A 12,693-nucleotide genomic window follows, 5' to 3' on the forward strand; every position below is an offset into this window, starting at 1 on the left:
ATTGTATGACACTTTTACTTACAGAAAGTTCATTACCTAAGTGGAGAGTAAGTGCTCCCGTGGAGGAAGACTCATTAAGAAGCTTGTGTTATGCCTGCTATTCATGTCAGGAGCACAGAACCCAAGTTTGTACTGCAGACCCTGGGTGTGCACCCAGGCCACACATGGTCCTCAAAAGGAGAGTAGCTTGGTATAATTAAAGCCTTTACTGCTGGTATATTTATATTAAGCTAAAATTGTTTCATTGTTCTATGTCTCATCTCTTTCCCCCACCCCCTTCACGGACTGTTCCCATCTCTGACCTCAGATGCAGCAGCTCCAGGATCACCAACAATTGACAGCTCACACACAAGTGGTGATATTTCACCCTCTACATATGCTGGAAGAAAGGCCTTGCAGGCTATTAAAATAGCATGAACAAGCTTTGAAGACAATTAGTTAATCGTCACCTCACAATCATTTCTGTTGCATGCTGCAGGTGCAATTCCTTTGAGGGAACATTACATTTGTCTGCCATGGAGATTTTTATGATGATGAAAATTACTATAGATGTTTAAGAAATTAATTTTGGGGAAGACTAGAAGAACTGGCACTAGCTGATGAGAAGCCCAGTTTCTACAAAGCAAGAGACTACTCGTGACTATACAAGACAGAAGGACTGCCTATGTGCTGCACCACAAAAACTGTACTGAAGTGGCTCCTCTGTCTGCCAAACTATTTTGTTACTTTTCTGATTGTGCAAGAAATGCAGTGATTGTACAGTTTGCAAGGATGTATATACTCAGTGTACCACCTGTGGGATTGCTTGGGCAAGTTCTTTGAGAAGTATAATCCTGCCTGCCTCCTTTCCTAAGACCATCCATACATAATGTCAATGCTGTATGACTTTGGCAGGTGCTTTTAGTTTTGGAGACTTAAGATCCAGAAACATTGTACCCTGTTTGATCTTTTTAACTTAAAAGGAGTCAGTTTTGACTGCTACCTTCTTGTCCTCAAGCCCCTATCCTTTCCCAGCCCAGCTGCATGACCACCCTGCAGATGCAGTAGTGCAGCCGGGAGAGGGTTTGCTTGCCTGAGCAAATCACTAAGTCCAAGTGGAACAACTCAAAATGAGTGGCAGCAGATCCTCATTTCTGAACTCCATTCCCCAACATGTGTGTCAGACAACGCAGATATCTCCAGATGACTGATCTACATCCAAAAATCAAATACATTGCAGATAGTATCTTTAGATGAAACTCAGTCAGGAAGTTTAAATGGAAAAGGAAATCAGATAATTAAACCCCTGCCCTTAGTAATACATTTTTTAAAGTGACAAAATCTATAAAAACCTCAGGCAGAAACATAAAGTGAGGCTGAAAGAGATCCATTGAAAACCAAATTAATATTTTAATTCTGCCAACACAGAAAAAGTCTCTAAATGAGATGAAGTTCAGAATGAATACCAAGCACAGTGATTTATTGCCTTTTCTCCATAATTTAAATGACTGTTTCTTTAATGTTCGCTAAATTCCTCCCATAGAGTTTCAACCTAGGGTTTTCACAAAAAAAAAAAAAAAAAAAAAAAAGCACTTGCAGTGCTCTTAGTAATGCTTCTGAAAAAGGAACATTCAGCTGAGAACATGCCAGTGGTTTTCCAGTAGCCATGTCAAAAGTCAACTAGATGGAAATAATAAAGCTTTCTTCATCTGCGCACTTATTCTCTAAGCAGTATGAAGGTGCTTGTTTGCCATAGAGTCTCTACAAATAATGTTTCAAAGAGAAAAATGAAGGATCCTTGCATACTTGTAACTCAGCACAATGCATTCAAATCCAGATCAGCTGTTAACGGCAATGTTTTAGCTATATATATTTTAAATTATTTCTCCAGCTTTTACATAAAAAGGTGCTTCTCTCAAACATATCCTCTCAAAAAGCAGTAAGAACTATCATCCATATCTGCCAAAGTGTTTTATAACACTATCTAATTAACTTACATAAACCTTCAAACAAGAGATGAATACCAGTGCCCAGAGCTATGTGGGTATAATACGTTATCGACTTCTATAGAGGAAAATGCCTCTAAAAAAAGGGGTCCTACACTATGCCATTCACAAGTTCTCCTACATAGGGCAACATCTTTACATTTCACACTGTAAATTATGCTGTCCAACTGATTTAAAAAAAAAAAAAAAAAAAGGAGAAAAAAAAAAAAGGCTGAAAACACCTCCTGCCTCAGAATGCAATAAAAGGCCACATCACAGAGGGAAAAGGAAGATTTAGACCCCCCAACACAAGCAGAAAAAAAAATCAAGAGCATTTCTGTTGGCTGCTTGAAAGAGTCTACAACGATCACTAAATGGGATGTTGCCAAAATTACAGATTTAACGAAGTGAAGATTAATTTTTAAATTAACTTAAATTTAATACAATTGAGTCATGTATCATGTTTATATGAATTGATCAAAAGCGCAGTTAGCAACCACATGCAGATCCATATTTAATGATGTGATTTTAATATTCAGTTGACACTTATATATTTAATAAAAGCAGTTGTATGTTATGATAATTACCATCGCACTGTCAAGCTTTTCCAACACTCCCGTCAGAAATTAAAACTTACAGATGCTACTCCTCCTATCCAATTTATACAGTTTCATATAATTACACCAGCGCATGAAGTACCCTGAATAGCAACATTTCATGACAAAGAATAGGAGAGTCATGCTTTTAAAATAACTTGGCTGTCAGCTGTGACTTCCACATTTAGGAGGAATCAAGGGAATGCAAAACCGCAGCAGACTGGGTCTGGCCCCAGCAACTGCAAGGCAAAACTGTTCAGTCACATTGCCTCAGAGCAGCCACCATCTATTTCCCATTTCCCAACACTGACACCCCTGACAGCAAATTAATACCAAGGGCCCAGGCCTGATACAGAAAGTACCTCATGAAGAAAACACCAGACATCAGCACAAGGAAAGAAGTTGGATGAAAATGACCAGGTGTGCCCAGAAGAGCGGCAGGTCCCATGCAGAATAGGAAAGCCAAGAAAAACCTGACAACAGTTCTTGACTTTGACCTGGAGAAACATTTATTTTTCACCTCAAATCTGGCAGCTCAACTAATTCTGGGTAATCTCTTGGCTGTCTTGACAAAAGCACTTTTGCCAGGCAGATGAGATTTCCAGGAGAACCAGGAGCAGTTCCAAGTGCCAGCCGTCACCTTGCCAAGTGCTCCCATTAAAAAATTGGATGTTTCTAAACAAGGATAAAGGACAGGCAGAATGGAAGCTGTGCATTAGTGTGAGCAAATCAGCGATGGCCCCAAGGCACCAGAAAATATATGACCAACAAAATGGCTATTCTAGTAGGCACAGAAAGGCAACCAGAGTCTTAATAACCAGTTACAAGGTTAATTTAATTAATTAAAGCCAGACATCACATTGCACTAGTCAAAAGCCTCCATTCGCAGTATCACCTGTAGCCTGTAACACGTACCTTATGATTGGGCTTATCTAAATAAAAATAAAAAAGTCTTTCTTTAAAAAAAAAAAAAAAAAAAAAAAAGAAACAGATGTTTCTTGTTTTTGAAAAAAAAGTTTTCCAAACATCACACTTGAAATAAAATTTACATTCATGTCCAAAAAGTCAGAACAAGATAATGAAACATACCCATACAAAGGAAAACCAATTCTGGTGACTTCCATAAGGATTTTCATCAAACAGAAGCATTTCATAGCCACAGCCTCACACCTTATGCTGCTCTACAAATAAAATAAAATAAAATAAAATAGAAAAATAAAACCTTCTGTTCCATCTGCATACCTCAGGGTCAGGCTCTCAGCCCCAGTGTTTGCCACTCTAATTTTTACTTTCAGATACAATATATTTACAAAACTACTTAACATTTCAGTACTTTCTCTTCGCCAATTTCCAGCACCCCTTTCCAGAAAGAATCAATGTTGCGGGATTCACTCTCATATGCTGATTCATGCACAACTGTATTACAGGTATATGGGAATAAAATGAACAAATTAATATCAGTCTACGCTTCCTAAAGCAGGATTTTAATTTTAGCTGTCATTGGCTCAAAAGTTATACTCAAATTAGCTTAATTTTAAGAGGCTCTGAAGGACTAGATCTCAGTTCATGTTAATTATTTCAACCCATTGAAACTAATGAATCTGTAAGGATTTCTACCAGCTAGGAGCAGCAGAAGCAGGAATGTCTTCAAGCAGAGGTTGGTTTTACGTCAGATACTCTTCTTTATTTTGGTCATTTAAATTTTCTCCTAATAATTGATTCATTTGGATGGCCACATAAACTGTTTCCATATCTCAGGCAGATGCCAGTATTCTCCTCACCTGGATTTGAGAAGAAACACCATGGCATTATCCCAGGATTTGCTAACTAAACAGTAATCCACTTCATTTCTAACTGGCCAGCAGAAGCTCCATGGCCAGGTTAAGCCCAGACTTTATTTTCAGACTGGGAGTTTTATCAAAGCTGATGTTTAAGACCTGATCTTCAGTATTAGCAATAATTGTTTAACACTGACAAAAAAAGATATAAATATATATATATATATACACATACATATATGTAGGAGAGTAGGAGAAGCATCACAGCCAATGGATTTTGTGTTTGGGACGTGCTGTGCTTCACCTCTGTCGAGCAGCCTTTGGTGTTTGCCTTGAAGCTATTCCTGTAACCTCACTTCTGGCAGCAGCAGCAGCTATTGGTATTCTGATCAAATTCCAGCCAAAGCTACCACCATATGTTAACAAAAAATCTTGTATCAGATCCTAGGACAGCCATTTCACTACCAGCTTGTATGGCATAAAGTGAGAGCAACAGGAAATTATAGTGCGGAGAATTGAACCTAACAACTCAGCTTAAACATCACTCACTTGTACCATCCTGTTTGGGCATGGGCAAACCTTATGCTGGACACTGCTCTCAAAAAGTACTTGTGTTGCACAGATCGACTTCTAGCATCTTTAAAGGAAGAACTCTTCCTAATTTAAGTCATTAACAACAGTTTTTCAAAATTGCCACAGAAGATATATAGCACCCAACCACCTAACAAGAATAATGCAGTAATTTGGAAATATTACAGCAATGTGTCACTTTCATTTTTGTTCTAAATAAATAAAAAGAGGGAAATAGAAATTAAGTATCATATTAAATATAAATGCTGATAAATTCTAGATATCTGAAGGGTATCAATTTTAAGCACAGTGCATCCAGACATCCCATTAGTTTTAAAAAATTAAGTTAGCTGTGAAAGAATATTCATTTTCTTAGTGAATTTTGATCTAATCACTTTGAAGCTTTTCAAAGTTTATTAGAAACCTCTTCATGAAAAATGAATTGTAACACTGTCTTTCTGAAAGCTGGACAATAGTATCAATCACAGATCCATTAGAAAAAGAGAAAAAGAGAAAAATAAGAGAAATGTCACCAGCAAGATACCTTTAAGTGTTTAAATTGTTGTTTTCAAGTAGGGAGAAGTCCTTCCTCTACCATTGCTGCCTTGTATGAATACAGTACAGTGCAAATAAAATTAAAACGTGAACATATTGCTAAAGTGGTAGCTGAAAACTACTACATGCATAATTTTTGCACAACAAAAAATCTATTCTCCTCAGAGCTGTTTGTTTAAAAGGACTATTTTATTTATAAACAAATATTTACACAGCATTGAATAGCACTACATTGATTTTATTGTTCAGAATATATTATAATTTAAGAAGAGAACTATTCCACCAATTTCAACAATTTTCAAGAATATGTGTTGCAAAAGTAGACTTTGCATCAGGACATAAAAGATTAAACCCCCTTCATTGGGTGTTTATATCCTACTCATGCAGCACAATGGAAATCTAAAATAGTTCCATAAACGTGTGGAGTTATTCGGCCTAGAAGAACTTTACTGATATCAAAAAAATATTTATGATTACAAATATTTTCAGAACGCTAAGCCAAGCAGCCTTGAATTACCTTGTATTTACCTGTGGGCAGATACTATGGATTAACTGGGATACAACTGCTTGTTATCCCAGAGCCCACACACATGCGCTTACCCCAGAGTAGCTTAGACTTAAGAGGCAAATCAATACAGTAGATCTCTAAGACATCATCCCTAAAGAATAGGAAAAGGTCTTCCTAGATTCAAGCAATATATTAAATAACATTTTCATAGCACAGATACTAATTTCTCACACACCTCATGTCTGCCAGGGATGAAAGATCCTTGTGTGGCACAAGCAACCACATTCAAGAAATCCCGCTGGGGATCAGGCAACAGCCAATATTTTCATGCGAGATTTATTCATAGCTATAAAATACCCATTTTTTCTAAACTGAAAGACAACACAAGGAAATACTGGATTTTTTAGCCCATGTTGCTTTCCCTTTCCTAAATTATAATACATAAATTATAATATTATTATGTATATATGCATATTTAAAATAAAATATAACAATTATTTTTTTTCAGTCAACCAAATTTCTAACCTACATTTACAAAATAGCCTTAAAATATCATGGAGAAAAAACATATATAGAAATATTGGTGGCAGGAGGTAAAGGGAAAAAGAGTCTCTTTTCAATTATAACTTAACAAAATATAACAATCTGGGCTTACATTTAGGCAAACAAACTTACATTTGATACACCCCGTTCAAATACTCCTAGCCTACAGTTGACATCCATCTAGTGACGTTAGGGGACCATATACAAGCCATCATTAGACAGGATTAAGGCTGGTTATCTTTATGGTTATTTTAATCGTTTTCATTCACTTCAAGGAGAGAAAAAAAAAAAAAAAAAAAAAAAAAAAAATAAAAAGGTAAAAAGAATGAAAAGAAAAATAAAATAAAATAAAATAAAATAAATAAAATAAAATAAAATAAAATAAAATAAAATAAAATAAAATAAAATAAAATAAAATAAAATAAAATAAAATAAAATAAAGAAACTCCACAGCCCAGGGGGTATTCTCACAAAAATAAACATCCCCCATGTACCAGAACAGTGCTGGAGGCATTTCCACAGGAAAGCAGCCGTGTGAAACAGCTCTGCCCTGGATCACACCACTGCTCTGGGAGGCTGCAAAGAGGCGAGGAATTCAAACGTGAATGAAGTGTTTTCCTTGTACTGCCCAGTGTAACTTCTCAGCACACCTGGCTGGCATTACAAAATTGTCTGCTTCAGCACAACACTTGCCAGAAATTATTAACACTCAGATTTCTCATGGAGAAAGATTGGCTCCTCTGCACCACTGAGATTGCCGGTGTAGGTATAACTGACTGCCCAGGACAGTCTGCATACCTCAGTGCTTTATTTTATTCTGAGATAAAGAAACAGGGTAGAGTTTAAGAAGCTGTTTCCTTCTCTTTCAGTCATCTTGTGCAGGAACAGTTTAGGCAGGAAAGAGGGACAGCAATTTTGCCTTGGTTGCATAGATACAAACTTCTTATACACAAATTTCAGCTTGCTACAAAAGCCACCTTCCACCTCCTGCTCCAGGCACATCACAACCTCCCTATTTTGGGGTATTATTGGCCCCAATCCCATAGCACTGATAAGCACCTCATCATCTTTAACAGATTTTTTTTTTTTCCTCACAAATCCCTTGAAGAAGAGAATCAGCTATTTCATCTTTAAGGATAGATTTTGTGTGTCACATTTTCCCAGGCATTTAACCCATGTCATACAGAAATGCTGGGCAGTGCTAAGGGGAACAAATGAGGACTGGTATCGACCCCACAAAGAGACACGGCTGTGTTCCCTCACCAGCCACTCTGTCCTCATCAAGAATAAGCTGCCCTTTCCCTTAACTCCTTCTGCAGCTTTTCAGCATCCTTCAGTATCATCAAAAATACTAGATATTCTCTACCTGCATCTCATTAAGCACTTGAGAGCTTAATTGCAGTGAACTTCTGAAAATAGCAGAGTCAGACCAGCCTGTATGCAATCGGTACCTCAGTCCACAGCCTGAAATCACGGTTGCTGTTTGCCTTACCCTATAACCAACTAGTAAAGCAGAATTAAATGGCAGGTCTTCAGCCAATTCATCAGCCAGCCTGAAGGATGAGAATCCAACAATCACCGTGCTCCTCACCCTGCCCAGGATGGGTGCACAGGGGAGGGACAGTCTGCCCCATCAGGAGAAAGTTAATTCCCCTGATTCAGCTACAAGGTTCAGTGCTAACAGCAGCATGTTTCACTTGTCCCCAACAAAAGAACTACTGTTAACAGTTTTGTCAGTACTTAACTACTGTTCTTATAGAAAACACTATTATTCAAATCAAGTAATTTTATTACTCAAGTGAATACATATTTAAAAAAAAAAAAATCTTCTACTGAAAATATACTCTTTTTTTTCCTACCAAAACTCTCACCACTATTGTCCTCCAGATAAATGCTGTTGCACAGATCTTTCAGAAGAGGATATGAAATCCATTCAGTGCCTTTAGAGACTATCACATTAATTTGGCTGCCACTCATTTGCCCTCAGGGCTGAATTCAGCTAAAAAAAATAAAGATGTATTTCAAACTGCTTAAAGCTGCAGAAGTAGATGCCTCTCAAATCCCTGGTGGGAACTGGGGGTTTCACTTTGCTTTAGCTCATTCCAGTTACAATAACAAACCTCAACCTCCTTTGCTCACAGATTCAAATAATGCTTGTAATGTACCCAGACAAATGTTTAATTTACACATGTGGCTTTATCCAGTATTACCCGGAGTCCACTTCTGCACCTCAGGATGCACAAAGGAGTGAAATGTGTTATACTAATTTATATAACGATTGAATACATTTATTTAAGGATTAAGTTAAGTGATTTGATACAGGGGTATATGAAAATAAAGGGAGAAGAGGAAACGCAGTTCTTTGGCAGTGTAGGAGCACAAGTACCTATACACTCTCAGCATTATGTGCTGATAGCAGCCAAGGCAGGCAGAGGCTGAACAGGAAAAAAATAAAGAAAAAGCATATTAAAGAGAAGAATGAAGACCAAAGAATACACTTAACTTTCTAGTGTGTCTACTCTAGGGTTTAGCCAACTTGGGGTAAAGTTGGAGAACAAGTAAATAAGTGTTTTGTTGTTTTGGTCCTGAAGGACTGAAGAGAAAAATAACTAGTACAGATCTGGAGATGTGCCACTGATGTGCCACTGCTTGTTTTGTTTCATGCCTTTGATGAGAAACTGAAAAAAAGCAATGCTTTTTTTTTTTTTTTTCCCCAAAATTTCCCCCTATTTTTAAACCAATTTTATAATTTGTCAAAGTACTTTTAAACTAATCTTCATATTTTACAGTGTAGCTTATTTTGCAGTGAAGCAGAGCAACATACAGTTTCGTATCCCCTGGGAGAAGCAGCCGTGGGCTGAAAAGCACTCCTCAGTTTCGTGCATTTCTGCAGTGCTCCTCTCTATCTCTGCCCCATTCCCCAGCCAGTCTCCTGCCAATGTCTCAGTGGATACTGGAACAACAACTTGCTGTCAAAGCTACCTTGAAACAGTACCTCTAAACATCCATAGCATGTTTGTATAGTTTGCTCTGAAAGAAAATGTTGAGAATTACAGCTCCCAGCTATGCCATTATGCCACCAAAACAACAAAAGGAGCAATGAGAAACAGTACTTTGAAGAAAATTGGGAATAGACATGATACAATAAGTACCCTCTATTATTTGAATTGCAGCAAGCTCATATTTCTCTACAAGTTCAAGACCTTTTCTCCTTGTTTCCACACGCATAAACCACGTTTAAATCACATGACTAACAAGATTAAATGGTAAATGATTAAATGTAGCCCAATCCTGATGTAATTTATGCATTTTTCAGGCAAACACAACTGAGCAGAGAAATTCTTAATCTATTTAATCTGCATTTTAGGGGTACAAGGCACACAGGGAGCCCTGGCCTCCCTGGTTAGGGGCCTGAGGTTAAATGGAAGGGAACATTTGCCAGTTTTTAATCATCATAAAATGAGGAATTTTGCACTGTCATACTACACCACCATGAATTTAGGAACCATAGGAGGAAGCAATTTGTTCTAATCCATCTGTTCAATCCCTGTGATGTATTAAAGTATCCCAAGATGTGCTTCTTGAAGACACTGAAGTCCCTGTGCTGCTTGGGAGGGAAAGATGCTTGTGTACTGACCCAGCTTCAACAGCTTAGTCTGTTAAAAAAAAAAATGTGGAGTTTGTATTCATAATATCAAAATGGTTTCTTTAAAAGTGCTATTATTCTAGTCACATTAAGACAAAAATAGGGTATTATTTCTAGCAGCCTTCGAATATGCAGAGTATCACAGATGCAAAGCATTACATCACTGTTGGGCCACAGCACGTTACTCTGGTCAAACACTGGTAATGAGGAAGAGTAACAAAAGACCAACTGCAGTATTTCTCCCTTAGGAAAGGATAAACTTAAGCTAATTGTATACTTTGTCTGGAATGAAGAGAAATTTAAAGCACACTTGCTTCCTTATAGCTAATATTTATGTTAACACTGAAAGGAACTAAGCACTGGGACACACCAAGAACTGAAGAGCAGACCTCTGCGTACCTTTTGATGGATTGCAGCAATCTGAAGCACCATAAACAAAAGATGTGGATTCTACCAGTTGAGACATGCTTTAAACAGGACTTCATGTTGCTTTTTATGGTATAATGTTTCATCCAATTAATCATCCTACTCTCATGCTTTTTTCCTCCTTTTTCACCCTTAGGTAGGTCACTGGATAGTGATGCTAATTTGTCAAAGTTCTCATGCAATTTTCTGCTTATTAAAAAGTGAGGAATTGCACTGCAATTTCAAAATCTATACCGCACAAGGAAACTCAAGTGCCAGGGTCTGAGTGACCTCTTCATGTTGTTAGAGGGAAAAAATCTCCTTCATTTATATTAGATATTAAAGTCTTTATCCCTTGCTGCCTCAGACACCTTGCTTTCCATGGCTGTTTTGTTTGGGGTTTTTATTTATTTATTTATTTTTAATACCTGCAAGGAAGAAAAGAGGAAATAACATGCCAGGTTTGTTATTCCTATCTGATTTCCTTCTGACTTCACACATTTTAATTACACAAAGATGGAATTTCAATTTTATTTTAAAATAGCATTCAAAGGCTCTCTGAAAAGAAAAAATACGTATTTAGCAGGAAAGCATGGAAATTATCATTCAAAGGCACATATCAAGGATTAGAATTAGAAAAGAAAGTGCATTTCTTTGCTGTGAAGGATTCAGCCACAAGGGAGTAGACAAAAAAGAAACTAAACAGTCTCTTCCTCCTAATATATGTTGAAAAAATAATGAAAGAATGAAAATGTGAATGCTCTATCCAATTTCATTTCCTTTTCAGTACTTTCAGCAAGCTTAAAAAGACAAACAAGAAACAAAACCCCCACCACATTCTGACTACTCCAAGCTCCCCCATGAATACTTTTCAGTTGCTAAAAAAGATCTTAAACTCTGAGGTGTACACTGGCAGCTAAGTCAGCTGAACCACCACTCAACAACGTGCTTCAGCACTTACTAAATCTATCCATAAATCTTCACATGCTCCAAAAGAGAGGCTTCAGACAGAGGCTGCTGGCCACCAGCCATTCAATAATTCACTGCTATAAAATCATTTTCTACCAATCGCTCTAAACACTCCCATGAAGCTGGTGGCCAGCCTGGGCTTCAAAACAGAGGGGGCAAATTCAGTGGGAGGCACAAGACCACAGACAGATCCTGAGCATGCTACCAAAGGCAAAATGCAGCTCCTGCACCTGCCCTCTGCCCCATGTTCTGCTGCAAACCTTGGCCAGCACAGGTAGGGGTACATGAAAAGACAGACTCACCAATGCAAGAGCCAAGACACACTTTGACAAAAGCGGCTTTTGAAAAGAAAACGCCTGAGGTGGGTAAAAAGCTCTTCTCTTCACACTACGTGGAAATATTTCAAATACTTGAAAACAAACCCTCTAAGGGGATAGGAGTTTGCAGGGTGAGCCCAGCTCTGCTCCAGGGGCTGCTCCTCTCCTCAGCATCCCAGTCAACTCCCGAACACCTCCACCCGCTGCGGCACTTTGGAAAACGCCTTCTCCTGTAAAAACCACCTGCTGTTACCTGCTGTTCACCTGCACTGTAATCTCTTTGAGACTGAACTCGCATTTAGCTGATGCATCTTGTTCTCTGCTGTTTATAGTAGGAGTCTAATGCCTCCGAGATTAAACCGTCAATCACGGATGCTTCTTAGTCTCTGTGGGAGAAGCTCTATTATGCAAGGAAATTTCTTACCCGGAAACTTTCAACAACAACATGCCATTCAGTTCCTCTTCCTGTGCCTCTGTGACTTATACAATATTAATAATAAATAATAATAAACATATTTTACTAGAAAAATAAAAGGAAGAGCTTGGATTGGTGGAGGTCAGGACTTGGTATGGAGGAAAAGTGGACTGACAAACAACTGAGTTTCACAGAATCATAGAACCACACCTGTTTTATATTTCCAGAAGAACAGAAACCCTAAAATGCAAGAGTCTAAAAATATCAAAGTATACTTCCATTGGACAGAGGGTCCTGCTCCCAGCTTGCCATGGGGAGACATCAGAAGGCAGAAATACAAATCTGCTCAAGGCAGACTGGCTTAAATGGGGACTTAGTATTTCTGTCTTGAGAAGCATGGCAAAACTTTGGGTAGTACAAAGACTCT

General features: G+C 37.9%; 1 protein-coding gene across 5 annotated transcripts in view; it reads right to left on the bottom strand.

Annotated features, from left to right (window-relative positions):
- Positions 1-12,693, bottom strand: part of SGCD (sarcoglycan delta) — a 293,057-nt gene that overhangs the window by 234,757 nt on the left and 45,607 nt on the right. Inside the window, exon 1 of one of the 5 annotated variants that reach the window (XM_082771718.1) lies at positions 3,650-3,719. The exons of the other annotated variants lie outside the window; for them this stretch is intronic. The gene's annotated coding sequence lies outside the window, so the exon portion shown is untranslated. Of the gene's footprint in view, positions 1-3,649; positions 3,720-12,693 lie in introns of those variants that run through there. 5 annotated transcript variants of the gene reach the window in all.

This window comes from Aythya marila (genome assembly GCF_965140915.1).
Source record: "Aythya marila genome assembly, chromosome: 14".
Lineage (NCBI taxonomy): Eukaryota > Metazoa > Chordata > Aves > Anseriformes > Anatidae > Aythya > Aythya marila.